Below are 6,000 nucleotides of genomic sequence, written 5' to 3' on the forward strand. Positions count from 1 at the left end.
ATCTATGGAACAAGCAGCCAGACCACTGCAGCAGGGTGCTGTGCTGATGGGAGCCTGGCGAGCAGCCTGGCAACTTCTGGCATGACAGAAATTCTGCTGTGTTAGAGCAGACAGACAGTTGGGGCTGAGTTATTAGCTTCAAAATATCTTAATTTAAAATTCATTTTTCACTCATCTGCAATATATGAATACTGTAGTCCAGATACAACTTTAGTGTTAATAGATGTCTACACAAGGCCCATTGGACTTCTGTGTTTTGCCTCATGGCCTCAGTGGTTTACCTGTATAGAGATCTTCTGCAAGCCCATAAATACTATTGATGTAGACTCATAATTTCTTCTTTTAAAGCTTTGCAGTTCACCTTTAACACTGAAATGTCCTTGTGCCTTAATGCCTTATGATGTGTTTAGTTACATACCCCAGGAAACAATCAAATCGCATAGCATTTTAAGATAATGGAAACAGGGCGTAACAAGAGCTCTGGATATAATTGCATAAACGAATAACCACAAAGGAAGAAAAAATTAAGTTTTACAACACATTATCTACCCAGAAGCAACTGTTTTGGTGAACAAAAGACATGAAAAAAGTGAAGGTTATGGAAGTCCCTCAAAGGACGTTCTGTCTGATTTTTCTTCCTTGCTTGTATTTTCAAAATAATTCACAGAAATAGTATTTACTAATATAAAGTAAAATATAATTTTTAGTCTTTTGGCTAAAAATAAAGGTATAATTCATATTGCATCAGTAAATACATATGCTTAAGACAAATGAAAGGAATCTTCTTTCAGAGAAACACAATGAAAACCAACTTCCACCACTGAATTAAGGCAGCAATTCATGACAATTACCACCAGAGGTCAGGATTAAATTTATGAAATCATTGTACCCCTTTTAATGTTCCTTAGACCTTAGAAGACCTGAAATTGTACCTCAGAAATAGCAGTAATAATATATAACGTGTAACTACTTATAACATTAATGCCAGTACTATAGAGATTTCCCTTTACAAATAGCAAATTCATGCTCAGCATAAATCAATACATACTGTTCAATCACTGAAAAATGTAGAAAATACCTTAATGCATGAAAATAATACAACCTATTGCAGACTGGCAAGCAGACTTCTGATTAAAAAAGTGCTTTGATTTGGTAGTAGAAACATTCAGAAGTATCTGGAGTGGATTAACAATTTTACCTCATGTTTTCATTTTTTTCCCCCCTTTTCTTTTACATTTTGGATATTTGATTCTTTCACAAAAATTAATATTTAGACCTCCAACACTGCTTGTCAATGTTCTTAGCTTCTCCTCAATTTTCTAGTTATGTCACAACTGACTATATGAAACTTAGCTAAAATTAGCAATTAGGGCAACTTGGGGAAATGAATTTCAGTTTTGTTTTTTTTTATACTCCAAAACGAAAACCATTTTCAGTTTGTGATGAAAATAACTATAATCATATAATATAACTAAAGTTAATAAATTCTGAAGGATAACAATTGATGCTTTTTAAAATACCATGGCTTAATATATTTTTCTATATATTAATAGCATGCAACAGAAGATTTCTTTACGTAGTGATTAAAGTTGAGGTATAGAATTTCATTAACATTTCCAAGAAAAATGAACTTTGTAGACTTCATTTTAACCACCTTTTCAGAGGTACACTTTGCAAATGGGGAAGAGAGTCACTAAGAGAAAAAAAACATCAGGTGGAACAGGCTTTCACTTATACCGTAAAATTGAGGCATATGGAAAATATATGGGAGCAACTTTACCTTACGCAGTTATAAAAAACAAAAAAAATTCTAACTGTTGGAAAAAGCCCAACTTCCCTTAGCTCTGAGTTTAGACCACAACCTTAAATAGCTAATCACCATTATAATTTAATTTAAGACTACGCAGGTAGGTCTCATTCTTGCTCAAACTCAGTAATTTTTTTACAAAAGGCAAGCTGGTCATATGAAGGATTTATCTTCAGTTGTCTTCAGTTTGGCTACTACCTTTCATAGTGTAGGTATTTAGAGAGGTGGCAGAACAAAACTGAACAAGAGACTGTATTTACGACAAAATTCCTTCAAGACAAGAATTCTTATATAAACATTCACTGGTTCCTTCAACTTTACTTAGACAACTGTATTGGCTTATAATTGTGTGTCTGATAAGTCTCCTAAAGACAAAATACTTATCACTGAATTTTCTCCAATCTCTCAAGAGAACGGGCTGAAGAATTAAAAACATCTGACTTGGTTACTAACTACAACAAACCAAATTATTTATGACCTATTCACTTTGAAGCATGAGAGCCTCAATTTCAGCATAATTTCTGACAAAAAACACTAAAAAGAATATAGATGTTCTAAACAATGAGGGAAAAGATGGATCAACAGGCCTATCTTTCTACAAATGTGTGGCGGCTTTGCATTCCAAAAAGGACGACATGTATCTGAAAAAAAGGTAAGCTCAAGATTTCATACAACTTCATAATTACACTGTTATAGACAAAACTTAACTTATTCTCATTTTCTTCAACTGAAAAGGCTTCAGACTGCTTTATTTACATGGTGGCCATGAATGTAAGCAGAGCTTTTAATAATAAAAGTATCATTACAGCTGACATGAAACATTGAAAATCCAGTTCCTAAAATACGCATTCCTAAACATGTTGTTTCCTCATTGCAGATACCAACCAATTGTAATGAACTGGAATTAAAAAGAGCTTATTAAGATAGCAACTCTCACCACTTGAGTTTGTTCTTCACCAGATCCAGTATCATGTTACTATTCACAAGTTTTGTGTTGCCTACTTATGTCTTAGAAAATAACTCTCACGGAGGTGAAAAGTCTTTTTGCAGGAATGAGAATAAGAAGTGCCTAGAAATGCAGCTGTCATTGCATTTTTGAGGAAATCTGCAATTTTGAGGAAATCTGCAGTTTTTTAGCAGGCACATTCAGAAGGCAGTCTGGCTGTAATTCTGTTGTCTTTAGTATCTGAAAAATTGCTCCCTAATATACTCTGTAGGCACCTACAGAAATCTTTGAAGAATGAAGCAGGGTAAAGTTAGTTGTTTAGATGTGAAAATTAATTTTAAAATGAGACCTTTGAATTCAACTGATACTAACAACAAAACACCAAAAATCAGAAAATATCCACAGTTATCATGAGGCATTATGCCAGATCTTTTCTGTATTCTGTCTCCTTACGCAAAGACGTGTCTTCTTGATCTTTTGCAATCAAGTCTCCAACACTGCTTCCTACAACCTCAGAAGTGATCAAAATTTCTTAGTCGTATTTCACTATATATGTAAAACCTCTCACTTGTTAAAACACATGAACATCAATGCCATTGTCAACTGTTTTCAAGGGTTCATTCTTTACATACTGCATATTCCATTTAATAGTAATCACGTACCATGGTGATGCATATTCTAAAAAGGTGCAGAAAGGTCATAGCAGTTGTTTGAAAGTGTATTTGCTACACTCTCAATGGCAAACTGTGTGCACATACTGCCCTATCATCTTACCATACAAAAAGCAAACTCAGATTCTTTTTGTTCTTTGCTACTTTAATTCCTTTAACTGTATCCCAGCTGAAACCAGGACAAAAATAAACAAAAATAAATCTTTACACTGATTTTTTCCCAGGTAGAGTTTGCTTCAACCCCTTGCACCTATCCCTCCATAAAAATCTTTTTTCTTTCTTTCATTTACAGTACTCCCTAGCAGCTGGACCGGAATCTTCGATTCCAAAAGTGCCAGTCATCATCATCACAAAAAACATGCCATAAGAATGATTACAATTGACCAGACCAAGGGTCCATATGGTTCAGTATTCTGTATTTGAAAGTAGCCAATAGTGAATGTGAAGGAATGTTTTCCCTGTACTCCCAAGTGCCTTCTCCCAACACACCAGAATAAAGTGAGGGTGCTTATAAACAAGGACAGGAGGAAAAAGTGGGAGAGAAAGAGTCAAACTGGGGAAGAGGGGGACAGGAAAGGAATTCAACTAAAAAGGCTGAGACCAAATCTATGGAGGAAACTGTAACTGGGATTTGATGAGAGAGTTGGAAAGAAAAACTACTGCTTTCATCTAGGACAAGCTGAGCTGAACATTAGGAGGACCCCAACATAAGAAGAGGGAATAAAGGAGAAGAAGTTTTCAGGGGAGGAGGAGAAAAAAATATTAAAAGAACAAAGAAGGAAAAACAATGCTTGGATGAAGTTGGAAAGGCTGGGAAAGAAACTGGGCTTCGGAATGACTGAGAAAGGAAAAGGAAGAGTAGAAACAGGCTGAAAAACCTGTAAGACTGAGCTAAGAAACCAAGCAAGGGGAAAAAGAGGATGGGCAAGGGAAGGTGAAAAGATTGAAAGGAGCTATTACAGAGAAGGGAAGAATTTACAAAAAACTAGGGGATAGAAAACAGACATAGAGTTGGTCAAGAGAATAGGCTGGGAAAAGGAGCAAGTGAAGACAAAGCATTAAAGTTGGGAAAGAAAAGTTGTTCCAGTTTTCAGGGCATGTCTATACTGCCCAATGTGGTAATGATTTTACTTTTGCACCATGCAGTGCGACAGGTCAGGGACACATTGTCTAGTGTGTATATTCCTTTAGGCTTCACAATAAGCAGCTACAATACTAGTATGGAACAAACAGTTATTCTAAGGTGTAGTCACCTTCTCTTACAAAAGGCTAAATCAAGAGAGGACCAAAGTATTCTACACCAAATTTACTTCAGCAATGGAGACTCATTTGATTACTTCATCCCCTCTTACTTGTTGCCAAGCTTAAGATTCTGGGGTGTGTTTTGCAGCAGCGTTTAGCACAGAGAACTGCAAAACAAAACCCAGATTGTCACTACAGAAAGCGATTGTTTGAGACATGAAAAATTAATTTTTTAAAATAGAAACAATATTTACTGTACTCAGATATTCTATGGCTATTTCTTGCAAGCATGTTCTTGACCACATTTATGCATGAGGTAGTTTACTTCTTACAAACATAACAAACTGTTTTATTTAGCAAGACCGAAGTTCCATATATGCTACTACCCTTCAACATGACAGAGATGAGTAGTAGATGCCCACGTGTGGTGGGCTGACCCCGGCCAGCAGCTGAGCCCCCTACACAGTCACTCACTCACTCCTCCACCAGCGGGACAAAGAGAATCGGAAGGGCAAAAGCAAGAAAAATTCATGGGTTGAGATAAAGACAGCTTAGTAATTGAAAGAAAACAAAACAAACCCTCCAAACAACAAGTGATGCAAAGGCAATCACTCACCACCTCCCACCAACAGACTGATGCCTAGCCAGTAGCTGAGCAACGGCTGCTTTGGAACTCATTAAAACATAATCAACTTGTTAAATAATTTCCCACAGAAAATTAGTAGAAATTATGCACAGCCATAGCTCCAACGGCAACACGAAGCATTAATATGACCGTAATGATGACATTGTAACAACAGTTCATACATCTCCTGCATTATTGATTATAGTAGCCACCCCATTATGTAGCTGACATAATGATTGCTTTAATGGTACATTAATCATACCAGTAATGACATGCAACAGCTTTGTCTATAATATCACGTCTGCTCTTTCTTTCCTTCTTTTTTTGAAAAACAATACACAGCATTGCAGTAAACATGTAAAAGAAAAAGTTGAAAGAAAAGTTAAGAAAAGTGTTACTTCAGTCTTACCTCAGAACTGTAATCTTCTACTGTGGTGGAAATTTCACTTTCTGGCTAAAATAAAATATTAAAATATTTACAATGATGGCACTCTCAAAATATTAAACAAGATATTTTCTATCTGTTTCTGAGAATGTAAACAATATTTGAAAATATTAAGGTATACACGAATTTGATTAGAAAACATATATTTTACTTCCTTGAAATCCCAGCTTTAAAAAAGAAAAAGTTACTTTGCTGTTCAACTATGATCATGGAAACATCGTAATTACATGACAGTGTGTTCTAATGAAAATACAACCTACAGGT

General features: G+C 35.5%; 1 protein-coding gene across 1 annotated transcript in view; it reads right to left on the minus strand.

Moving 5' to 3' along the window:
* Positions 1–5,736, minus strand: part of LOC104083770 (A-kinase anchor protein 9-like) — a gene marked incomplete at its 3' end in the record, with an annotated part of 64,652 nt that extends 58,916 nt beyond the window's left edge. Inside the window, 1 exon segment of the mRNA XM_009587386.1 lies at positions 5,701–5,736.
* Positions 5,737–6,000: the final 264 nt, after the last annotated feature.

The sequence above is a fragment of the Fulmarus glacialis genome, unplaced genomic scaffold (assembly GCF_000690835.1).
Source record: "Fulmarus glacialis isolate BGI_N327 unplaced genomic scaffold, ASM69083v1 scaffold6041, whole genome shotgun sequence".
Lineage (NCBI taxonomy): Eukaryota > Metazoa > Chordata > Aves > Procellariiformes > Procellariidae > Fulmarus > Fulmarus glacialis.